This window comes from Mesoplodon densirostris, chromosome 14 (genome assembly GCF_025265405.1).
Source record: "Mesoplodon densirostris isolate mMesDen1 chromosome 14, mMesDen1 primary haplotype, whole genome shotgun sequence".
In the NCBI taxonomy this organism is placed as follows: Eukaryota; Metazoa; Chordata; class Mammalia; order Artiodactyla; family Ziphiidae; genus Mesoplodon; species Mesoplodon densirostris.
Window position 1 is genome coordinate 22476808 of NC_082674.1, and position 26715 is coordinate 22503522.

Here is a 26715-nt window from a genome sequence, read left to right on the forward strand (position 1 = left end):
ACAACACAGGAAATAGTAAATTATGCTACAATATAGAAAGTACTGGGTTTAAAAAAATTTTTTAATTGTTTTTAAATTTAAAAGTTTTAAAATTTTGTATTGTTAAAATTGTTCTTTTTGTCGTCTTTTAAAAATTTTTATTAAAATATAGCTGATTTACAATGTTGTATTGGTTTCAGGTGCACAGCAAAGTGATTCAGTTATATACATATATGTATATGTCTGTTCTTTTTTAGATTCTTTTCCATTATAGGTTATTGCAAGATACTGAGTATAGTTCCCTGTGCTATACAGTAGGTCCTTGTTGGTTATCTATTTTATATATAGCAGTGTATATATTTTAATGCCAAACTCCTAATTTTATAGCACTTTTAACGCATGTAAAGAATTACCATAACACTTGGCACTATGGTGCTATTCAAAATATTTAACAATCAGTATAGCTCTGGCAATGATCAATCAGAATTTATGGAACTCCATCATCAGAATGGAGCCAGCTGGTGCTGTTGCTCTGGTGTGTACAGGCTGAATATCTGTGATGCCTGGCACACACAAACTATGACTGTGGTGCACTGACTGATCAAATCCAGTCTTTATCCCATTTCCCTAGTAGAAAGTGCTGTGTTTGCATTATGAATGACGTATACTAGAATAGGAGAGAGTGCTGGTAACTTCCTGAAAGACTAAGGAGTAAGTGTTTCACCAAGGTTTGATAATGGTTAGGCTGGATATTAAAGAAGGCCTTGGAATGTGCCCAGTGGCAAAGGTGGTAGCAGGAGATAGTATTTCAACTTCACATCTCAAGGAAAGAGAAAGATGTCAAAAGCATGTGCTCCAGCGACTTTTTTCCCAATGAGAAAGGAATTATTTTCTGTTTTTCCCCTTGAGAGAGAGCTATAAAATTCAAGAGACAGGAAAAGCAAGGGCAATCAAGCCTTCCTCCTCCTAGCAGTGCCAGTAGAAACTCCTGGATTAGGTGTTCCTTGAAAGTGAAGTACAGTAGTCATTAAAGCTTAGTCATTAAATACTTTTGGCCAGTCCCTTAGAAATGAATCTCCAAAAAGGTAGAAAAAAAGTAGTTCCTTGGAGAAGATTCCTTGAAATGATTATATTTCTTTCACACAAAACATTTAAGCAAAATACTTAACAGAGATTTTGGAACAGAGATATAAAGTGATTTCATATCAGGGTTAACTCTTAATTCCTTATGCAAATGAAGACAGAGGTAAAGACAATTCAAATATTTTAAATCTGGTTTCGGAATGAGATCTATATATGATTTGGTTCTCCAGGTTTATCATGATATTTTTCTTGGCTCAATAATAAAGTGAGTTTGCATTCCCTGAGCATATAGTAGCCAAAACCTTCAGAGGGTGCCACAGAATTTCATTCTAATGTTGTCTGAATTTCCTATTAGTCACCACAAAAGAGAATAGTCAGGTTGGTTTTGGAAACTGATTAACTGTTGTCTTTACGTTGAGTTAGGTTGGGACTTAAAAATATTTTTTTAAGAAAGTTTTCGAACATCCACAAAACCAGAGAATATAGTATAGTGGACTCCAGATAGTCATCCTCCATGTTTAACATTTTGTCATACTTCATCTGTCCTCTCTTCGTCACTTTTTTTTTTTTTTTTGCGGTATGTGGGCCTCTCACTGTTGTGGCCTCTCCCGTTGCAGAGCACAGGCTCAGCGGCCATGGCTCACAGGCCCAGCGGCCATGGCTCACAGGCCCAGCCGCTCCGCGGCATGTGGGGTCTTCCTGGACCGGGGCACGAACCCGCGTCCCTTGCATCAGCAACTCTCAACCACTGCGCCACCAGGGAAGCCCTTTTCGTCACTTTTTAAACCTGCATTCATTTGTGTGTATGTATGCACATGTGTGTGTAGCTCTGTGCAATTTTATCTGATGTATAGTTTCATGTAACCATCTCCACAATCGTGATCTAGAACTGTTACATCACCACAGGAGAACTCCTTTGTGCTATTTTACATTTGCATTATACTTAGAGATTTATCTATCTATCTATCTATTTTTGGAGCACAATTATAAAAGGTACTATGCTTTTAATTTTGGTTTCCATATGTTCATTACTAGTATATATAGTAATATGATTACTTTTTATATGATAATCTTATATTCTACAACCTTGCTGATTTTGTTTATTAGTTCTATGAGCTTTTAGTAGATTCCTTGGGATTTTCTACATAGGCAATCATGTCATCTGCAAATAAGGACAGTTTTATCTTTCCTTTCTGATCCGTTTGCCTTTTATTTTATTTTCTCACCTTTTTGCACTGGCTAGGACCTCCAGTACTATTGAATCAGGGTGGTGAGAGCAGACATTCATGCCTTGTTCCTGATCCTAGGTGGGGAAGCTTTCAGTCTTTTACTATTAAGTATGATGTTTGCTGTAGGATTTTTATAGAGGTTCTTGATCAAAATGAGAACGCTCTCCTTTATTCCTAATTTGCTGAGAGTTTTTGTCATGAATGGCTGTTGGATTTTATCATATTTTTTCTGCGTCTATTGATATGCTTATATGATTTGGCAAATGCCATCTATCCTGTAACTGCTGCCTTCCCCAAGTACTCATTGCAGGTCTCATATTGCCAGTGGTAAAATATGTTAATCTAAAGAAGAGGAAGATTCTAGAGAAAGCAGTTTGGCGTATGAATTCATGTTACTGTTAATTCTACATCTATGAATGTTAAGAAGAATTGGTCAAATACTTGTTGAAGGTCTGACCTTTGAGGTTTGTTCCTTAGCATTGTTGTAATACTTACTGAGGCAGGTGTAGAGCAGAGAAGTTAAGAAAATGCACTTTGGAATCAGATTTTGTTCTAATATGGACTTCATCATTTACTAGCTTGTGTGACCTTAGGCAGACTACTTAACTTGTCTAAGCCTCAGTTTCCTAATCTGTAATAAGTGGGGCTAATAACTATTTCATGTTGTGAGGATTAAATGAGATTTTATATATATATATATATATATATATATATATATATATATATATATAAAATGCTTAACAGGTAATAGACATTTAATAAGTGCTTGCTGTTGTTGTTATTTTGTTGTTACAACAAAACACAATATATTTTTTGTATACAAAAATAATACAAGTGTTTGTATATTTAACAGTAATTTATTAAACTCTCTTTAATATGCAACAGAGTTATATTAAGTGCAAATTCAATCTTAGAAGAATGTACCATTTAATTTTCAAATATCCCATATATTTGAATAAAAGAATAAAAACTTTCTTCTCTTCCATCCAGCGAAGACCAGTCAGTGTTTGGTCCTTACCCTCCCACTCCTTCCCTTTGCACCTGTCCTCTTTTTCTTCCTTTCTCCTTCCTCTTCATTTCCCTGTTTTTTTGGTAACAATCAAGCTGTCCTAGGTGAGCCAATTTCTACCCCTACACTCTTGCCTACTCTCATGGGAATTTCCTCTTTCCCTTTTTCCTTCATTTTACTTTTTCAGTTTCTCATAGTTCCTATAATTGTATTTTAGGCTATCTTTCTCTTTAGTCTCTTCCATTTCCTTGGAGAACCTCAAGACGGCCCAGCAACCTCAGGACAGCCACTCCTCATGGTTTGCTCTCTTCTATTTCTGAGCCAAAAACGACCATGATCATGACTAAGCTATCTGAGAGACACCTGAATCCAAAGTAATAATAATAATAAATTAGTGACATTAATGTCTAAAAGCCTGATGGTGCCTAGAATTCCTTAATAGAATCTCTACTAAAATTTCTACTTCTCGTCTCATTTTCTTTAATTAAAACTTCTTTTCCTCAAATGACAGTATGAAGAAAAATTAAAAGCTCCAACTTAATTTTTGGTTAATTGCTACATTTCAAAAGAATTCACTTCTATTATTTTCTCAATGCAAATATACGGTATTTCTGCCACTTTTATGAATTTTAAAAAGCTTTAGTGGATTGGCCTGAGTCTAACCTCCTTTATAACATTCTTTCTAAAGGAAAATGCATTCCCCAAATGCCTCACAAACAAGCCAACTTCAGGAACCCACTCTGTTGGTAAATTGGGCCCTCCCTGTACTATATGTTCCAACTTGTAGAGCATTGTAATTCTTTCAGGTATTTTAGAGGAACCAAACCAGCCTGTAAGTGTAGTACTTGCTTCATCCTCCTTGGAAAGAAACCCATCTAATTAGAGTTGCCATGACAATTCTGTTTTCATGCCATGTAACAGACTTATGACCTAAAGTCTAGGCTGTTGGAGCACAGGTACAAGTTGGTGGCAGAAACCATCATCCATGATCTTAGAGTATTGGCTCCATTTCTCTCCTAGATGCTTTTCTAATTTATGCCCCTAACAAGCATGTATTAAGCACCTATTGTGTGGAAAGCTTATATAAGCCCATGAAATATCTACCGTAAGAAGAAAGAAACAATGTAAAACCCTCTCGTGGGCATAGAATAAAATCCAAATACCTTACCATCACCTTCATAATCCAGCCCCTGCCAGCACATTTGACCTTCGCCCACCCTCCCCTGTGCCCTGCACTTTGGCCTCATTCGTTGACCTCTTTCTGTGCTTCTAGCACTCCAGGTTCTTTACCTGCCATTTGAGCTTTTGCACTTGCTCTTCCCTCTGCCAGAAGGACTCTTTTCCCCCAGATGTTCACTTGCTTGGCTCCACTTTACCATATGGGTGTCAGTTTAAATTTATTTCCTCAGAAAGGCTTTCCTTGATTGCACTGAAGTTGCCTCCCACATAAACAGTCATGCTCTTTAACATTATATTTTATTTCCTCCTTTGTGCTTTCTGTTCTCCTCAATTATTTTATTATCATTTATTATTATATTGCTTGTCCCTTAGTAGAATGTAAACTCTGTAAGAGAAAGAACAATTGTCCTGTTCCTTGCCAAGTCTATAAATATTTGTTGAATGAATGCATTGAGTGAGTGAATGAAGAAGAATTTCATGATGGTCAAGAAAGGCTCCATGGATTGCTGCTTATTTATTTTGGAAAAGGTGATGGATATGATTGGACAGACATAATGGCCAGAAGGCATTTTATGTGTGAGGAATGATCTATACTAATAAATGCTGTGTGGAGGTCAAAAATCATTTGTTCAGTAAGAGCATTTTTGAGTATCCAGATGAACTGCAGTGAAGGGACCACTTGGAAGGTGAACGTGAAGGAAGCTGGATCAATGGATTTCAGAATGTTAAGAAAGTAGTTCAGGTTTGACCTGAGAGATACAGGGACTCATTCCAGATTCAAGAAAATAAACAGTGGGCCTACAGTAGAAAAAGCAGAAGGCCTAACACGCTTAAGCATTTCTCTATTTGAAGAAACATGTCTAAAGTTGTAGAGTCTCAGGGGAGAGGAGAGAAAGAGGGGCCAGTGAGACTAGTGACCTAGAAAGTTTAAAAAGAACCTTTAACCACGCTTTCCTCCAGGATAAGTTGGGTTTTGAAGTTCATTGAAAGTGTGATTTTTTTCAAACATTTGACAATGGATACCCACTAAACGAATTTATTTTTTAGTTTGGTTTGAATGTTGATTCTCTTTCCTGTGAAAGAAACAATCAAGTACAGAAGCATTAGAACTCATTAGATAGTAATAATAAATAACATTTTAAACTATGTCTGAGGCACAGGATTCTTTAATTCACTTTTCACAGTAACCCTGTGAGCTTTATTATTATCTCCATTTTACAGATGAGCAAAACTGAGGCTTAGGGAAGTTTTAAACAACTTGCCCTGAGGTCAGTATACTAAGTGGGTATTGGATTTCAAATCCTTGAGCCCATCAATTCCAGAGCAAGAGCTCTTAACCTCCTCATATTTCTGGCTCATTCACACTTTAAGCTAATTTTTAAAAAGTTTGTATTTCCTATCATGTATGTATCTCCATGCTTTTATTTGGGATGCTGACTTTCCTACTAAAAATAAATTACTTCTTTTTAGCCCACAGGTACATATTGCTTGCCTACTGTATTCAAGGTATTAAATAGTATATTAATTGAAAAATCACCTAGCCACTTATATATCGTATTACACTATAGAAAATTAAGTTCATTGAACTCATATTTCCTTTCCCTAAAATTCTCTTTGTGTGTCATATAACAGTAGATCTAATATAAACATAAGAATTGAAAGCATAGTTTATATGGTTTGGGAATAGGGTTTTTTATGTTGATATTTAAAAAGAGAAAAAAGTTAGTAGAATGAGGAACTGCCTTACATCTTTTACCTAGTTTCACCAATCATTTATATTTTGCCCCATTTGCCTTAGTATTCTGTGTATCTGTGTTTATATATTATGATTATTTTTAATTCAGCCAATTGAGTGTAAGTTGGGGACATGGACGTTACCCTAAATGCTTCAAATTGTATTTCCTAAGAACATGGGCCTTCTCTTACACAGCCACAGTGCAGTTATCAAGTCAGGAAATGTATCACCGACAGCGCTATTATCTAATCCACAGTCCATATTCTAATTTTGTCAATTCTTCCCATAATATCCCTGTTAGCTATTTTTTACTCTGGTCCAGGATCCAGTCCAGGATCACATGTTGCCTTTAGTTGTCGTGTCTCTTTGTTTTTCTTTCGTCTGGAATGGTTTCACCGTCTGTCTTTATCTTTCTTGACCTTGACAGTTTTGAAGAGTACAGGCCAGTTATTTTGTTCCTCAATTTGGGTTCATTTGGTACTTCCTCATGATTAGATTCAGATTATGAAATTTGGCAGCAGTGCTGCAGACATGGCCTGTGTCCTGAGTGCATCACACCGAGATGCACGTGAAGTCAGGTTGTCCCGGGATTGGTGATGTCAGCTTTGATCACTTGGTTAAGGCGATGTCCACAGGGTTTCTTCACTGTAATGTTACTACTTTTCTCTCTGTGATTAATAAGAAATTCATGGAGACAAGTGTTGAGACTATGTATCCTCATCAGACTTTAACCCACTAGCTTTAACATCCACTGATGATTTTCTAGCTTCATCTTTCCTTCTACATTTATTAGTTGGCTTTCTACTGTAAAAAAGAGCTTTCCTCATTTATTTATTTATCCATTCATCTGTCAATAAAGGGCTTAATGATTCTGTTTTATTCCATAGAATATACGCCACTACTATCATTATTTATCCTGTTGCATAAAGAAAGATAAATTCATCTCATTGTATTTGCTTTAAAAAAACAGTTGTATTTTGAGTGCTGTGTAGATTTCTATGGCTGCTGTAACAAATTGCCACAACTTTAGCAGATTAAAACAACATAAATTTATTATCTTACAGTTCTATAGGTCACAAGTACAGTGCAGTTCTCACTGGCCTAAAATCAAGGTGTTAGCAGGCTGTATTCCTTTTTGGAGGCTCTAGTGGAGAATCTGTTCCCTTGCTCCCTTGGGATGCTGGAAGAATCCAGTGCCTTGCAGTCATAGAAGTGACATCCATGTCCTTGCTGGAGGTCAGCTGAGGGCCTTTCCTAGCTTTTAGGGGCTGCCTGCATTCATTGGCTCATGGCCCTCTTCCTCCATCTTCAAAAACAGCAGATCCAGTCCCTCTCACACTTCAAATCTTTTCTGTCTGTTCTTCTGTTGTCATATCTCTCTTACCTACTCTTCTGTTGCCTCTTCCACTTTTAAGGACTCTATGAACAGATTGGGCCCACTCAGGTAATCCAGGATAATTGTGTCAAGGTCCTTAACCTTTCTCGCATTGCAAGGTCTCTTTTGCCATGTAAGGTAACATGTCCACAGGTTCTGGCGATAGAGCTTGGACATCTTTGGGGAGCCATTATTCTGCCCACCACAAATGCTTATCCTTGTTCAAGGCTTGTGCTAGGAGCTTACTTCTATTTAATCAGACAAAACGTCAGGCAGAGGATTACAAGCAAAGAAACTGTTCAGTGAGAGATTATTTCATGTTTAGTTGAAAGGAATAGGCTTGTAGTCGCAAGTGGGAGCTGAGAAAAATATGTAGTAGTAACAGGGCCTCTACAACTGTGCTTGAAAGGTTGGACAAACCATTGAGGAGTCAAGCGAGCATGTAGGGCTTCATGTCCAAGTGTCCCTGTTGCAAAATAAAACGGTGGTGCTACTGTCTGCAGGGGCTTCACTGGACCCAGGCTGGTGAGCAGAATCATGTTGGACAGTAATGGCTCAGTGTTCCTGTTTCCTGAACGTAGTACCTGCCCTCTTTACAGCATCTAGACCTTCTGCCTCTGAATAATGTGCTTTCATCAACTAGTCACTATTTCTTAATTTTGTGCCAGAGAAGTTTGTACATTAAGATTGGATCTTTCAGGTGTTATAGGATTTCTCGTAAAGCTTCTTTAATAAGAGATACTCCCAGCTTTCTGAATCCAAATAGCTACCTATCTGTCTACACCACTGCATTAGACCAGACTGGAATGATGGAACCGAAGAGATCTGAGAGTTAGTTGGCCCCATCCTCATTGTGCATATAAGGAAACTGGACAACAGAAAAGCTAAGTGATTGCTAAGGCCCCACTGCTAGATGGTCTGTGGTGGGAGGCCAGGGGTTGAGTGGTGGTGAAATGTGTGGCTTTAAGAATTAAATGTCCTGGCTCAATCCAGTGTCCATGATTTACCAGATGAGTTAATTGAGTCAGTTACTTAACCTGCCAAGCCTTACTGTTTATCTATGAAATATGTCAACCTTACAGGGCTTTCGTACGGATTAAATAAACATAATAAATGAGAGTTCTCAGTGCAATGCATGGCTCCCAGAAAGTGTTCAATATGTGTTAGCTGTTACGACTGTTCTTCCAAATAAGGGTGGGAATCAGATCAATAATATGGAGTCCCCACGTCCTCGGGAATTTTAGGTTCCCAGCCCCAGAAGCAAACTGTACTACTCTGCTCACCACTCAGGTGCTTCATTCATTGGGTCCTTGCCCTTCCCTTTCTTGGTCCTTGCCTGCCAAGTTCAGGACCTTCTATTCTTTTTATTTATTATTTTTTTTGTGTGTGTGGTACGCGGGCCTCTCACTGTCGTGGCCCCTCCCGTTGCGGAGCACAGGCTCCGGACACGCAGGCTCAGCGGCCATGGCTCACGGGCCCAGCTGCTCCACAGCACGTGGGATCTTCCCGGACCGGGGCACAAACCCACGTCCCCTTCATCAGCAGGCGGACTCTCAACCACTGCGCCACCAGGGAAGCCCAGGACCTTCTATTCTTTACATTCACTTCTGTTTATACCCTGGTCCCCCTCCTCCACACACAGGTAATAAATGGCAGCTGTAACTTTCCAGTGGTACCAAAGAACAGAGTATACAGGGTAAAATGTCATAGTTGTGTGCGACTGTAGCTCCCCCTTAGTCTGAAGGTTACTCTGCAGCATGATCTCCTCAGCCCTAAGTGGAAAGTGGAATAAAAACCCCTCTGCACTTGGATTTCCCTCAGGTGATCTAGAACTATTGTCCTCTCACCATCACTGCCCACATTTCTTTTACCCTGTCAGTCTGTCTGTCTCTACACACACACACACACACACACACACACACACACTCTCTCTCTCTCTCTCTCTCTCTCTCTCTCTCTCTCTCTCTGAGGCCCAAGGAAGGTCTCTAAGACACCCAGGCAGACCCTGTTTTCTCTGATTCTCTCCCTTTTCTGCCTCTGTTTCTTTCCATTCCCGTCTGGGGGCTGCGCTATAGCTATCTTCTTCCCTATACTCGGGGCTTCTCTGGCCTGGGTGGTACCACCCTCTTCCTTAGGACCATCAGTAAGCCTCAAGTCTTCACCTCAGTGAAAAGACGGGAAATATGATTTACTGGGAAATGCAAAGTAGGTAGACTTTGTGTTTTCACAATGTCGTTCCTGCTAGCTCTTTTTGGGTTTTTGTAGTTACTGTTGTTGCTTTAGTTTAGTCACAGAAATGGTATGATACATTGCATACCGGTCTGCAACTTGCTTTTTTCTCCTTTAACAATACATCACGGCCAGTTTTCTAACTCAGGACCTGTAAGTCACTGTCATTCTTTCTTGTGGCTGCATCAGAAGATTTTACTCTAATGGATTCAACTCTGCAATTGACAGGTACTTCAGTTGTTTGAAATTTGTTGTTTACGTTTGTGATTTGGTCCTACCCATACGAACCTGTTATTTATTCTCTAGGAATTGGCTTTCAGTCCTCACCCTACTGAGGAGGCTCCAGTCTCTCAGAATATGCCCGATAGCATATGCTGAGTCTGGAGGACAGTTGGTGTGTTTGCTGCTCAGGCAACGAGCATGGCTGCAGCTTTATAGTTTGAGGATATAATGTGAGTGAGTGTGAGGGCTCCTCGGGCTCTGAAGAGACCCTGATCCCATGTTAGTGGCCAGGAAAATGAGAAAGTACTCAGAAGAGACAGTTGTCCTGAGTTTGCCATCGCCTGTATTGAGAAGCAGTCTCGGTCTGACTGGGAAAGAGAGGTGTTGATGTGAGCCCAGCCCCCTCCTGAGGGGACTGTAAGCTCTGAGTTGGACCACTGAGCTCTGCATACTTTGATGCTCAGAATTTGCCAGGTGGCCCCGAAATTGTGGATCCCTCCTCTGCCTTTCTCCTCGAAGATTATCCACAGGGGCTTCTATGGGATTGTTATTTTTGGAGAGTACTCAGGACCCTGAGAGTTATGGAGTGTCTTAAACTGAACCCTTACGTCAAGGGGTCCATTCCGTGTGTTCTTTTGTGTGAATGGGTGAAATTGATGCCACTGAGGCCACATTGACACACTCACTACTGCAGGGTCAGGATTCAGTAGCTATGGTTCAGTCATACTTTTTATTTATTTACTTTTAAAATATTTATTTATTTATTTATTTATTTGGCTGTGTCTGGTCTTAGTTGCAGCATGCAGGATCTTCATTGCAGCATGCGGGATCTTTCATTGAGGTGCAGGCTCTTTAGTTGCAGCATGCTGTCTTAGTTGCCCCGCGGCATGTGGGATCTTAGTTCCCCGACCAGGGATCGAACCCGTGTCCCTTGCATTGGAAGGCGGATTCTTAACCACTGGACCACCAGGGAAGTCCCAGTCATACTTTTAAAATAAGTCATGTTGACAGCTCCCTCTGTGCTATTAGTATTGCTCTGTTAGTAAATTTTGAGTGTTTTGGTTTTAAAAGCTTAAGAAAATAATAGTAGTCAAAATTCTGAAGCAACCAAGAAAGTGAGTTGCAAAGAAGTAATTAAGCCAATTTCATTTATATCTGACCAATTAAATCGGCATCATCCTTGTCTACATTTACCAGAACTCGTTTCCTTCCTGACTCAAACTTTCTCCTTCTGTTGCATCTTGTGTCACTGGGTTAAAGAAAGAAAACACACCTACCTTCTGGGGTTGTCACGTTCCCCGCAAACCCAGATTTCCCTGAGCTGCCGGGACCAATGTGCTCTGCTGGGCCTCCTGCTGCATCTCACCAGGCCTGCCCTGCAGTCTTTGTCTGGGAGTATGTAGACCTGTGTTTACTGCTGTGGCTGTTTTGAATCATCTATTTTAGAGAACTGGATGGAAATAGCATTTAAACCGATGGAGGTATTTTTAAAGTAAGAGATACAGGTAAATAAATTATGATATTCAGAAGCAGTCTCCAGTTTTGCACAGATGGGTATTAACAGAACTGAACTCCTACTTCCTTCATTAGTAAGTAAACAATTTACTTAGTAAAATAAAATGTTTTTTAAATGACAGGAATCTACTCAATACATGTTGTTTTTGTTAAAATTCTGACTACGCTGATAGCCTCTTCAGTCCCTCACCTCTGCAGATTCCCAGATGTCCTTTTTCATCACCTTTTTCCTCAATTCCTTCTCCCCAGTGTCTCCAGAAAATGGGTCCTCCCGCTTTGCGGGTGGGTTTTGGAGCATGCCGTGTGGAGGGCTGGGGCTTCTGTGGAGGGGAGCAGCGCCCCCATCCAGCAGACGTGTGGTGTTTTGGTAGAATGATAACTTCTGTACTGACATTTGTGGTCCTTTCCTGGAGCGGTAGCTGGGACAGGGACCAGGCACCTCAGCTGCGGCAGCAGAATGTGGAGCAGAGGCGGGGCCTCTGCGCAGGCGCTAGCCTGCAGTCCCCGCTTCCCTTCACTGCCTTGCCTTGGCCCTACTCTCTGTCCGGTTGGGCAGCATGGGGATGTGGTGGGGAGGAGGGGCAGAAAGATGGGCAGCTGGAATGACATGGGTGACTTGGCTTTTAAAGGTGGAGCTGGGGGCTTCCCTGGTGGTGCAGTGGTTGAGAGTCTGCCTGCCGATGCAGGGGACACGGGTTCGTGTCCCCGTCCGGGAAGATCCCACATGCCGCGGAGCGGCTGGGCCCGTGAGCCATGGCCGCTGAGCCTGAGCGTCTGGACCCTGAGCATCCGGAGCCTGTGCTCCGCAACGGGAGAGGCCACAACAGTGAGAGGCCCGCGTACCGCAAAAAAAAAAAAAAAAAAGATGGAGCTGGGGCCAGACTGAATGTTGCTAAAGTCGGCAGACCAGCAGTCTTGCCTGTTAGCCGAGAAGGTCGTTAACTCCTAAGGATCAAAGACTCCTCCTTCTGTATGTTTGACATGGTAATTCTTCTGCTGGTGCCGGGGCAGTTGAAAACCTGCCCTGTTAGTTCACATCAGGACCGGCTACAGGATTTTTTTTTTTTTTTTTTCCTTTTTGCGGTATGTGGGCCTCTCACTGCCGTGGCCTCTCCCGCTGCGGAGCACAGGCTCCGGACGCGCAGGCCCACCGGCCATGGCTCACGGGCCCAGCCGCTCCGCGGCATATGGGATCCCCCCAGACCGGGGCACGAACCCGTATCCCCTGCATCGGCAGGCGGACTCCCAACCACTGCGCCACCAGGGAGGCCCAGGATTTTTTTTTTTTTTAATCACACATTTTTCCATCGTAAGATTCTAATATTTTACCCTAAAACAGGGATGGGAGGAGAGAGATTTCTTCTTCTCTTCCTTCTCCTCTCCCCAGGAGAATCTCTGGAGGATATCACATCACTTGGGTGTTCTGGGACAGCTGAAGGTGGCCAGTCACTGCCTAGTGACTTGTCTGTGGCCCGCTCCTGTCTGCTTGTATCTGCTAGAGATGATGTTCAAGAGCAGACTGACTTCCAACATTAACCAGAATCGCATGTGACTCCGCCGTGTGAACCAAACCAAAACGACAACAAAAGGACTTCCCTTCATGCCCTGAACAGCTGGGTTGACCAAGTTAGTCACAAAAGATAAAATCACTACATCAAAAGTGCTCAACCTCTAACTGGTATTTTCATTTACGATGACTATTGGCCAGCTGTTGTTAAACAGTAACGATAACACATATATCCTGAGGACAGGGAAGAGTGACTTCCCAGCGTTTGGGGGTTGCGGCACCTTATAGTTGTCTCTGAATGGTTTGGATGTTGGGCACGTGTTTTTAATTTAAAAAAAAAAAAAAACACTTAAACTTTACACAAACCCTTTTGTGATAAGTACAGACATCATCAGAGCCAGACCCGAGAGTTGCTGTCGCCTGTAAGCTGAATATGTCTTTTCAACGTCTGCACGCAAATTCAGTCTGAATTTGGCTTGCTTTCTCTGGCTTGTTAAACTTTGGGGTGCTTCGTGCTCCAGTCAGTGGTACTTGGAGTGATTGCACCTCTCGACCGCAGAAGTACGCCTGAATAATGCGTTAGGCCTCAGCTGACAACCCCGAGCTCTCACAAAACTTTGAAGGTTTGGCCCACATACCATCAAGAAGCCAACATCCCCATCCTAAGTACAGGCCTAGCTTAAGGTTAACAGTAAGACCAACATTTTATTGCTTCATTTTCCTATTAAGCTCTGGGTCGCTGATTGAAGCAGAATTCCAGTGTATTGACACAACACCACATTGTTAACACGATAGGGAGGATTTGATTACGGGAGAACAAATCCAAAAACGGTAAATTGGCAAAAAAAAAAAAAAAAGAATCTGGGGCCTTGCTTCTCAAGGCAGCTTTTGTGGTTGCATTCCTTTATTTGATGTGGTTCCCTCCTCCTGTGCCAAACGGTGCAATGTGGGGAAAATGATGAAGTTGCAAAAAAGGGCAGGCGGGGGGTAGGGGCACAGGAGGAAATAGGGAGTGAACTGTTTAGTGACAGGCGAAAGAAGACAGAGCTTAGGGATCAAAGACAAAAATACCTGTCTCTCCAAGCAGGAAGCAGAAAGAAACATAGGAGTCCTTTCCCCGTGCCCAGGTAAAGACTGAGCCACTGTCAGCCGCACCTTTCAGGCCAACCCAGCCGAGCACAGTAGACAGAGCGGCCCGAGAGCTGCCTGCAGGCGAAAAGAACAGCTTGAGAAGGTCAAGGCTGAGCGCTGTGCATTACCAAGAACAGTGGGGGGTTAGCCTGGGAGGGCCCGGGGGAAGAGGGCTGGGGAACAAAGGCCGCCTCCCATCAGCAGCTTATGGGAACCAACACGTTTTAACAGCAGCCAACCTTGGAGGCAAGTCCCAGGGCAGCACTGGAACCTAAATGAGGAAAAAAGATTTCCGTGCAGGAACAGGATTTTATTTATTTACAATTTTCAGGCTGGGCAGCTTTTCTACTGTGTGGTTTGTGACTACCCAAAGTGACATTTTCTGAATTTTAAAATTATCTCTTTTTGCGCTGTGAAAAGAGCATATATGATTCATCTTAATATTTCTGAGCATCAGTCGCCAGCGAACAGCTAGTATTTCGGGTGGGAGGAAGGCTTTTGTAGGCAGCTTTTTCACCTAGCATAGAAGTAAAAGCACCAGAACATGCCTCAAACGTCATTTGAGATCATATAAATAGCTCTCTCTTGCACGGTTCTAATCCAGTATCATTATGAGAACTCCCACAGTCCACGAGTTGCCTAATGTTCACCTCACCCTTGCCTGTAAAAGGCTAATGCGTGTGGTTTACCTGCTGATCAAATACAGTTTCTAAGAGGTTTGACCCACGGGCCCACTTTTCATTTTGGCTAATCTAATCTACGTCTTTTGGTCTATATTTCTTCCTGGATATTTTTCCTACCTTCAGCATCTGTAGAACTTTCAAGTGATCCTTTAATCCTAGATCAAGAGTCAGAAAACTACAGCCCGCTGGTTGGATCTGTCCTGCAGCCTGTTTTGTATGGCCTGCGAGCTCAGAATGATTTTTACATTTTTTAAATGGTTAGAAAAACATTTAAAGAATAATATTTTGTGACTTGTAAAAATCTTGTAAAATTCACATTTCAGCTTTCATACATAGAATTTTATGGGAACACGGCCGTGCACACTCGTTTACATATTGTGTATGGCTGCCTTCCTGTTACAGCATCAGAGATTAGTAGTTCCTACAGAAACCTTAGGGCTGCAAAGCCAACAATACTTACTACCTGGCCCGTTACTGAAAAAGTTTGCCAACCCCTGTCCTAGACCCTTAAAACCTTCTTTTTCACAGTGACTGCTTCAGAAAAGATAATATACATTTACTGACTTCTAATGTCCATTTTGGAAATTTAACTCTCATATATTTCCTTACTTATTCTTTCAGCTTGAATACTGCAAATATTTATTGAGTGCCTACAATGAACTTGGCCTTATTCTTATTTCTGGTGTTTTAGCAGTAAACAGAACAGAGATCCTCGTTCTGGGGGAGTTTACATTCTAGTGAAGGGTGATGGGGGAGACAATAAACAAATACAATATGTAGAATGTTTTATGGAGATATACACCATTTATATGCCATTAAAAAAAGAAAGACAAGGAAGAGAGGTTACTGGAAAAGGTGAGTTATTTTAAATAGGTTGTTGAGGAAGCCTTATTGAGAAGGTGGTATTTGAGTAAGACCTGAAGCAGGGGAGGAAGCCCAGTAGATGGCTGGGAAGAGAGTTGCAGGCAGAGGAACAGCAGAAGAACTGAGCCAGTGCGCTGAGATGGAGCAGCCCCAGCTTATCCTTGGAGGCAAGAATCCAGAGGAGAAGTTATGTTAGATTGGACTGGGCCTAAGGAACCAATCGGTTGGAGCTGCTGTGGGCTGAAACAGGATGAGAGCAGGAGCAGTAGGTTTTGCAGGCAGAGTTTGCTGGTGAGCAGGTTAAGTTTGATGTGCATTTTAGACATCCAAGTGGAGGCGTTCAGTAGGCAGTTGGCCATATGAGTCCTGAGTTCAGGAAAGGTCTGAGCGAGAATATAAATTTAGAAGTTGTCAGTATAAAAGAGGTATGTTAAGCAAGGAAACTGGCTGAGATTCAGGCTCAAACTCCAGACCTTTCCTTCTCTCCAGGACATCTCTCACTCTATGACTAAACAGAACTTCTTTTTTAACCTTGAGTTTTCTTTCCTGCCCCCTTCACCATTGGCATGCATCAGGATGGACCATCATAGCTTCTTATTCCCTCTCCAGGCAGATGCCCTTTTACCAGCAGGTATCCCAGGCAGCCCGAAGTATGAAGTAGGCTTTTCTCATACTGGGGCAAAAAGCTGCTCACTGTGGTCCAGGACCCACGGTCTGCTGTCTGCAGAGTTCCTAGCCTGTGATTATTTGCCTTGCCTTGTTGAGTAGTCTCTGTGTCCTCCCTTCCAGCCCCAGTCTTGTTTTACTGCTCTTTGCCTTGCCTTCTGGTTACCTGCATGTGACTAGACTTCATTTTGCCCATGTACACACTTAGCAGTTATCATCTTTTTTCTAGTTGTTTCCATGAATGTCTCATCTCCCGTACTAGGCCTTGAGCTCCTTAAGAGCATATCTCTGCTTTCTTCATCTTCCCATTTTTGTCCACAGTGCCTTTCAAATAGTCAGTGACCTAATGCCTCGGGGATGGGAGGCAAATTTGCTTTTACCACACACCTTCCGGTCCTCAGTCCCTGTTGTGCATCCTCAGGGTGAGGTACAGAGCAGGGTGTGAGGACCACCTGCACCTGCATCTGCTAGGGAAGCAGGCCACCTCAGACCCGCTGAACTTCATTAATCAGCTTCTCTGGGGTGGGGCCTGGGTATCTGAGCTTTTAACAGGCTCCCTAGATCATTCTTACGCAGTCATGAAAATAGCGCAGAGGAAAGATTCCAATCCCACTTTGACTGTTGCCAGCCTTAAACCTTGGACAAGGCATCCATTTCAAGCCTCAGTCTTCTCATCTCTATAGTGAGTATTTTAATACTTGTTACCTACTGTGTAAGTCTGTTGTAAAAATCCAAATGAGGAGCACTTTGGAAACAAATTGTAAAGCGCTGTGTACCAGTAGCCTGGCTAACCGCATCTGGTATCTTTTCATTTCTTTGTGTGTGCAAGCCAGGCTCCAGCTACCTATAGATTAGTTCTTTGAGCACAGAGACCAGTGATGTGTGTGTGAAGTTGCCTCATGCTGTTCATAGGCCTGAGCTTTTAGTAAATGCCAGCAAACAGGAATCAGGTGGGTACACTTCTCTACCCGGTCAGGCAGAGGGAGTTTTTTCTCTGCCTCTTCTTTTGACCATCATTAAAACCTATGTGCAATGAGGAGGAGGGAGTTATAAAAATGCTTGTGGGTTTAGTCTAGGGTAACTATTGTATGCATTCATTTTCCCCCCCAGCTTTATTGAAGTATAATCGACAAATTAAAATGTAAGATATTTACAGTGTACAATGTAATGATTTGATATATGCATGTATTGGGTTTTTTTTCAGTAAGTATGTTTCAAAAGTAATTCATAGGAAAAATAACCTCTACCTGTGCAGTAGCAGAGCAGTAAAGCCATTCACTGGAGCCTCAGAGTTGTAACAAACTCAAAATAAATTCACTCATTCCTAAAGACTAGTATTTGAAAATAGTTTCTCTTCTTAAAGAAATTGTGGTGGAATCGTACTGCAGGTAACAGGCCAGGGATCAAGATACAACAAGAGGAAAACAGCTTTTCTTTCCCTTTGCCTGTTCATGTCTTGCGTGGCCGGGCATCATTATAAGTAGTTCATACCACATGTTGTTTTTTTTTTTAAACATCTTTATTGGAATATAATAGCTTTACAGTATTGTGTTAGTTTCTGCTGTATAACAAAGTGAATCAGCTATATGCATATGTATATCCCCATATTCCCTCCCTCTTGCGTCTCCCTCCCGCCCTCCTTATCCCACCCCTCTAGGTGGTTGCAAAGCACTGAGCTGATCTCCCTGTGCCATGCAGCTGCTTCCCACTAGCTATCTATTTTACATTTGGTAGTGTATATATGTCCATGCCACTCTCTCACTTCCTCCCAGCTTACCCTTCCCCCTCCTCGTGTCCTCAAGTACATTCTCTACATCTGTGTCTTTATCCCTGTCCTGCCCCTGGGTTCATCAGAACCTTTTTTTTTTTTTTAGATTCCATATATATGTGTTAGCATACTTTTTTTTTTTTTTTTTTTGCCATACGAGGGCCTCTCACTGTTGTGGCCTCTCCCGTTGCTGAGCACAGGCTCCGGACGCACAGGCTCAGTGGCCATGGCCATGCCGCTCTGTGGCATGTGGGATCTTCCCGGACCGGGGCACGAACCCGCGTCCCCTGCATTGGCAGGCAGACTCTCAACCACTGCGCCACCAGGGAAGCCCCGGTATTTTTTTTTCTCTTTCTGACTTACTTCACTCTGTATGACATTCTCTAGGTACATTCACCTCACAACAAATAACTCAATTTCGTTTCTTTTTGTGGCTGAGAAATATTCCACTATATATATGTGCCATTCATTCTGTATCCATTCATCTGTCGATGGACACTTAGGTTGCTTCCATGTCCTGGCTATTGTAAATAGTGCTGCAGTGAACATTGTGGTACATGACTCATTTTGAAGTTTGGTTTTCTCAGGGTATATGCCCAGTAGTGGGATTGCTGGGTCATATGGTAGTTCTATTTTTAGTTTTTTAAGGAACCTCTGTACTGTTCTCCATAGTGGCTGTGTCAATCTACATTCCCACCAACAGCGCAAGAGGGTTCCCTCTTCTCCACACCCTCTCCAGCACTTATTGTTTGTAGATTTTTTGATGATGGCCCTTCTGACTGGTGTGAGGTGATACCTCATTGTAGTTCTGATTTGGATTTCTCTAATGATTAGTGATATTGAGCATCTTTCCATGTGTTTGTTGACAATCTGTATATCTTTTTTGGAGAAATGTCTATTTAAGTCTTCTGCCCATTTTTGGATTGTGTTGTTTGTTTTTTTGATATTGAGCTGCATGAGCTGCTTGTATATCTTGGAGATTAATCCTTTGTCAGTTGCTTCATTTGCAAATATTTTCTCCCATTCTGAGGGTTGTCTTTTCGTCTTGTTTATGGTTTCCTTTGCTGTGCAAAAGCTTTGAAGTTTCGTTAGGTCCCATTTGTTTACTTTTGTTTGTATTTCCATTTCTCTAGGAGGTGGGTCAAAAAGGATCTTTCTGTGATTTATGTCATAGAGTGTTCTGCCTATGTTTTCCTCTAAGAGTTTGATGGTGTCTGGCCTTACATTTAGGTCTTTAATCCATTTTGAGTTTATTTTTGTGTATGGTGTTAGGGAGTGTTCTAATTTCATTCTTTTACATGTAGCTGTCCAATTTTCCCAGCACCACTTATTGAAGAGGCTGTCTTTTCTCCATTGTGTACTCTTGCCTCCTTTATCAAAGATAAGGTGACCACATGTGCGTGGGTTTATCTCTGGGCTTTCTATCCTGTTCCATTGATCTATATTTCTGTTTTTGTGCCAGTACCATACTGTCTTGATTACTGTAGCTTTGTAGTATAGTCTGAAGTCCAGGAGCCTGATTCATACCAAATCCTAATAGAACATCTGCTAAGTTCATTTGTTGTTTTTCAGGGCTTTAAAAGCTTTTCCATATGCTAACAGAATCCTGATGGTAGACATCTGTTAAGATTGTCCCTCAAAGGCTTTTCTGAGATGTTAACAAACTTAAACACATTTCTGAACAAAAACTTGCTTAGTGTTCATGTCATTAGACAGACTCTGTTTGTAATTACAATATTCTCATCTTTTGTATTTAAGTATAAAGTTTCCTTGCTTGCATTTCGCCTCCTCTCTCCTGGATAGTGTCCATCAAGTCCTCTGGCCCTCAGAGCTTCCAGGGTTTCATTTGCCTAGAATGAAAACGTCCCTAACCACTTCAGTTCAGGTACCTAAGTAAGTTTAATTAATATTCCTGGAAACAGCCTTACGGGCTCAGTCAGCCCAGGTATCTGCCTGAAACACCCAAACCAGGAGGAGCCTGGTGGATCTGACACATGTGGAACCAGATGTCACAAAAGTGATCATTGAAGACCTGAGCATGGGGTAGATTTAGGTCAGAGAGACCTGGATTTAGATGCCCTTCTGCCATTTTACCACCTACATGACTTCAGAGATGGTTATGTAGCTTCTGTAAGCTCTAGCCTTCTCATCTGTACAATGGGATAGCACCTCTCTCAGAGATTGATGTGAAGAGGAGAGGATATCATATAGGAAAAGCACTTGGTATAGTGCCTAATACATAGTACTTCATAAATGGAGGTATTATTCACTACTCCATTCTGTGGAGAATTCATTTTACCAACTAAATCCCTCATATTGCCTTTTAAACTCTCTTTATACTGTGACTAAGCAAAGAATACCTGATTCAAATTATCCATACAGTATGCCTTCACATTTTTAAATTACTCTATTTCATAATTCCATACCCTTCTAAGTAATTTAACTTAACAATTTCAACTTCTTTAGACTTTGCTCCAAATAGGAACGTTTTCTGAGTGTTTAATCATACTTATCATTGTCTTAGAACATTTCCATTTTTATATGTCCCTCTAAAAATGGGAAGCAAGAAATGGAATACAGTGCTCTAAGAAGACCTGATTTTATGCTGTGAAGTATGTTTAGTGGAAATATTAGATCAGATACATAAATGTAATACATCCAGGACCACACTGATGCTTCAGTGAACCTCTCATCCAGTGTGACTCCCCAAATTTTCTCCTACTTGTAAACTTAACTTGTCATTCTGATCTTTTATTTTCTTCTCCTGTTATATTCATTGAGTTTTTTTCCATTTTGAATTACACCCTGATTTTGTTTAACTGAGTGGTGGAGAGACTCTTAAGATGGCTCCAAGTTGAATCTATAAAATGAGACAAGGGCTAACAGCAGCTCTAGAAAATGCTTTACTAGGAAAAAGAAAATCCAGTTAGGAAAAAAGAAAAACAAAAAGCAGACTCTTTCCATGGTGTAGTGTTTATGTACTTTTGGGTTTTCAGAACCTACGTATGATTTTTTTTTTATCCTACCCAGTTAACTTCTTGTGACAGATGATATCTTAAGAAAAAGTGAGATGAGAAGGTGATGAATTTCATGTATGAAGGCTTTTTGAGGATAATTTCAGCCACTTATACTACTGTTTCAGTATGTAGGTAGAGATTAGTAGGGGTAAGAGTTTTAGAAATTCCACACCATCCTTCTTATGAAAGAATTTCTAAAGAAGAAGGACACAGGCTTTGGAACCAGAAAGACTAGGATTCAAGCCTATCTCTGCAACTTACTTGCTGAGTAATCTTGGAAAAGATACTTAGACTCTTAGAACCTCAGTTTCCTCATCTGTAACTTGGGCTAATTAGGTCTATCTGGCAGAGTCCTTGGGAGGTTTAGAGATAACGAAATGCCTATAAGAGTGCCTGGCAAAAGTGGATACTCAATAAATAACAGTGACTTTTGTTTTATTGTAATGGCGTTCCTGGCAAGCCACCAGGAAACATTATAGAGTGCCCTAGATTCTTGAGGTCCCTGGCATTTCTCTACCTTGAAAGGAATTAACAGTGGTGCCCTAGTCACATATTCAGAATGGAAAACTCAAGTCCTTAAACAGATTTAGGCATACAGTTCGTGTTTGTTGGATTGAATTGAAGGCTCACCTTTCTTTAGATGTCTCTTAGCTTGGGGCCTAGTGGCCGCTGGTGTCCATCTATCATCCTTGAAGTTCCCCATTTCCATGCTTCACCCTCCAACACTCCCCTGAATCACACTATGGAGGAGGCAACCAGGGCAACTTCCTCTCCCTCAGCACCCGGTTCAAAGGTGGAAGGGGACACTAAGGCCGATTCAAGCATCTCTGACCTAACCCTGGACATAGAACACCCACACAAGAGGCATTCTTGAATAACGTCTCTCTTGGAGTGCGTGGTGCTATTTTAATATTAGTGTAACTCTAATTGTTACTTTAACCCTTGAGAAAGATGGGTCCTTTTGAGAGTAGTGTTATCCCCGCTGCACTCATGGGAAAGTTGAGTAAGACCAAAGAGAGCGAACTTGGCAGCAGCAAGAACTACAGTTGAAAATCACTGGCCCTTCTCGATTTCTCCAGGGCCAGATCATGTTTTCTTCATTTTATTTGGCCAGTAAGGTAAAGCCCAACATGGGGAGAAGGGAGTTATTATTCCATAATGAGTTAAAACCCTATTGTCCCAAGTCAAGCTTGCAGACAGGCTGACTGCCTGCATTTTTCCATGTCAAAATGCTCAAAAATATTTCCTTTACGCTGTTGACTGTAGCCAATCCAAGTCTTCAATATTAGAGACGCTCTGAATATTTGCTGACAGAGCAAGGTCCACAAGGGCTCAGTTAGCTGTATTTGCATGGAAACAATAGTGTTAGTACATAGACAGTTCTTATATTTGACTTTTAGAGCCAAGGCGACAGACCTGGAAATGTTTTTCTGGCTAACTTTCGGTCTGTTCAACTCCACTGTTGGAAAGGTTTCTCGAGCTCTGGCCTTGTCCTTCTAATTTCTATCCACAGATTCAGTTTCAGTTCTAAGAATTATCAGGCAGTTTCATGTTTCATTACAGTCCATAAAGAGATAGACGGTGCTTTCTCATCAAAGCAGCCCTTTTCACCTGTTTCTTCTCCCAAGTTCAGCCTGAGACCCTGCCACACCAATTTTGGTTCCCCACCTTTTAGCCCTGCTTTCTCCCTGCACCGCTCCAGAGATCAGAAGAGTCTACAGCCATTGGTCCCTTTCATCTCCTCCTCACCCCTTCCCCAGCCCCAACTCAGCCACTTAGTGAGTTAGTGAGGCCCTGCTTCTCACCAGCCAGCCCTGCATTCCTGGGAATGGCTCAGTGAGGCCGGGCATCCCTGCACAGGGTGAGTTCTCTGTTGTACATGCTCAGCCCAGTATTTTTTGATTCATGAATATTAAAGGATTCGAGATCACAAGGCCTTACCTCCTCCATCTTGCACACTTTGAAAACATAATAGCTCTTTTATTTCAAGGCACTTGACTTTGTTTATTCAGCACGATCAGGGCAGCATTCAGGCTATAGCAAGCCTGTTAAATATTTACCAATGAGGCGGATATTTATACATGAATCAGCGGCACTTATCAGTGTGTGATGCTGGAAGTCAGGTTCAGAACCCTCACAGGCAGAGAAACTGCTGAGTTAAATAAAGCGTGCAGCGAGTGTCCTTTAAAAAATCAACTCTCATTTAAAACTATCCTTGTTGGTATCCGAAGTGCTTCACACACTGAGGCTTCCCCTGCACAGCTAAGTCATTCACAACTGGACATGACAGAGTGGTCGGTCCCTCACATCCAAGAGGCAGTGAATCCGGTTGTTTGATGGTTGGGGTGGGAGAGTACTGAGGTGTGAACAAAATCTGGAGGAATGCTTGTCCTGCTGCCTTGTGGAAAGTTGTAAGGGGAGATGGGCTGTACAGCACAGTGCCTGCTTCGGTGGTGGTCTGAGTGCTTCTAGAAGCCCTTTAGCCTCACTGGAATCCTGACCCTGCTCACTTACCAGCCATACCCACTGCGTCTTTCCATCCCTGTAGCCCTTTTTTTTTCCCTAAGATTTAATTTTTTATTTATTTTTGGCTGCATTGGGTCTTCACTGCTGTGTGCAGGCTTTCTCTAGTTGTGGTGAGCTGGGGCTACTCTTCGTTGTGGTGCGCGGGCTTCTCACTGCGGTGGCTTCTCTTGTTGCGGAGCACAGGCTCTAGGTGCGCGGGCTTCAGTAGTTGTGGCGCATGGGCTTGGTTGCTCTCTTCGTTGCAGTGCACGGGCTTCTCATTGCGGTGGCTTCTCTTGTTGCAGAGCATGGGCTCTAGGTGCACAAGCTTCAGTAGTTGTGGCACGCAGGCTCAGTAGTTGTGGCTTGTGGGCTCTAGAGTGCAGGCTCGGTAGTTGTGGCGCACGGGCTTAGTTGCTTTGTGGCATGTGGGGTCTTCCCAAACTAGGGATCAAACCCATGTCCCCTGCATTGGCAGGTGGATTCTTATCCACTGCGCCACCAGGAAGTCCCCTTGTAGCCCTTTCAAGATTAAAATCCCCCCTGCTCTCAGGGAGGCACATAATTCAGCAGTAACAACAGCCTGGACTCTGGCAACAGGCTTCCCTGAGTTCAGATCCTGGCTTTACCACTTCCTAGTTGTGTGAACCCAGGGAAATTTCTTCTGCCCTCTGAGCCTCAATTCCTTCACTTGTAAAATCTCAGTGATAATTCCCACCTCGTTGAATTGTGGAGAGGATTAAATTAGATAATGAGAAGGCACCTAGCAACAAGGGTTAGTTCTTGATAGTCACAGAAGCAGAGTGCAGAGAGATGGGCCTGGCAGCAGAGCAGCTGGTCTTTGGATTTCTCCATACCTCTGCTTCTTTCTATTATTATAGGTAATTCTTGTTTAATGGCTGTATTTCAGAGGCAGAGAGAGAGTTTCAAGTTGAGAGGATTACCCACACTGCTGTTTTCACTCCTTGTATTCAATTTAGTGAATGATTAAGAACTTATCCTGTAATACTATTTACAGGTCGAAGGCCATTACTATCAATTCTAGAGAACTGTCCGAATTTTTTTTTAATTTTATTATGTTAAGGATTGTTCCTCTAAGCAACCTATGAGAAGCCTGGATCTTGGTATTCTCTGTTATGCAGATATTCCAAGAACCACAGGCTGTAAATACTGGATTTATTTTTCTTGTACTATAGAATTTTCTTCTTAATCCGTTCTCCATCCTAATGGAACCATTAGACACTTCCAGTGAGAAGTGTGCCCTCTGTGTACTTTTGCATGAAAAGAGGGGACAGAAAGCCTTCCCCTCATTCACAGAAAGTCGGAGGAATTTTCCTAGCCTTCTTCAGAGTTGAGGCTAAATCTCATCCAGTGTCTACTCTGAGAGTAGCAAATGGAAATTATGTTCTTGCTGATTCTGTGCAGTTGCAGGGTGTACATGACATATTAATGTCATACTTAGTCAAACGCTGTCACAGAATTTTCTCAGTTGTCAGTTATTGTGCTTTTTAATTACCATCTGAGTAGGATAAGTCAACAGCGAATACTTCCACTCCATACTGAGTTGCTCACACCACCTGGAATTTTATTTGTTTCTTGGGATTTCTCATTCCTGTAAATAAATAAACATAATATTCATTTTTACCAGAAAAATTAATTTCAGAAATCTGTAGTCAGTAGGGAGACAGGCTGGATCTGGAGTCCTTCGAGTAGTTACATATATTGTTCCTTGTACCACAAACTCTAGACTGAGTCAATCTGCTCTACACTATTTGAGAATGATTTTCTAGACTGTTACTGTTGTGAAATGTTTTGCTTCCACTTACAACCTCGTTACTATGGGGACTTGGATAATGAATAATCACAACATTAAGAGATTTTAGGGGTCTTTTTATATCCCGTTGTCTTACAGAGAGGCTTTAAGAGGCTTACAGAAATATATACGTTAAAGTAAAATTCAAATAAGAAAAACAAATCAAGACCGAAGGAAAGTGAGAGTAGGAAAGAAGATGAAATCAAGATTAAGGATGATATACAAAATGCATGCTATACGGTTCTGAACAATTTTTTTTAATAATCTTACGCTGGTTAATTAAACTGAAAAGAGAATCTCCAGGAAAGTTCTGGAAAATGTTTTTGAATCAACAGTGTCTTAGTGTTTGGATTGATGATTTTTGACTGTACCTTCTTGTTTAGATGAATTGAATATCAGTGTTTACTGGGATTAGTTACACACTTCCTACCCATATTGACCCACAGACACGGGACCCCGGTGTTTCAGAAAATGTTTAATTAATTGCCACCAGTTAAAAATTGAGAGATTAAATCATCTGGATTTCTGGCTTCACTTGAAAAATTAGGATCTGGTAAGACCAGGCTTGTATTCCTACATGTCAGAGATAGCTGGTGCGGATCAGTGAGAGCCCTTCCCACTGTGCACAAAATCCCCAGTTCCTTCGAGAGTCCCCACCTCGTTCTCTCCACTCATTTACAAAACCTCTGCCTGGGCTGGGTAGACCCCAGGCTTTTGCATCCCCTGTCCTAGACCACCTGCCTCACACTAGTAATGAGGAAACTAAGGCCCAAGGAGGCTGCCCAAGGCAACAAAGCCGGTGAGCTGCAGAACTAGTCCCTTTGGTACACTATTACACCGTTGTGTCAGTTCAGTTTTGTTCAGTTTAATGAATGACTTACCTTTGCTCAGCGCAATTATGAACTGGGCATAATCAAGAGTATAAAAGTCTGTGTTTCAGTAACAGGTACAATCCATTAATGTTGGTAAGACATTTACCCGTGCCAATCAAAATTTGCTAATTTGTACTGTTGTGTGATAGGATCAGGAGTTGTCGTTAATCGTTAGTTTTTAGTCATGTGTAACATGAACATGTTGTTTTAACAAAATGGATAAAATATATGTGGAAATGTAGTCATAAAGGGAAGCCCCTTTAACCATCATCATTATCTCAGGCAGTTGGTGGGCAGAGGTGGACACGAGAAGCCAGGTCTGTTTGGGGTGTCA

General features: G+C 41.8%; 1 protein-coding gene across 1 annotated transcript in view; it reads left to right on the forward strand.

Annotated features, from left to right (window-relative positions):
* BABAM2 (BRISC and BRCA1 A complex member 2) overlaps positions 1-26715 on the forward strand; it is a 454460-nt gene that overhangs the window by 319686 nt on the left and 108059 nt on the right. The window lies entirely within an intron of this gene.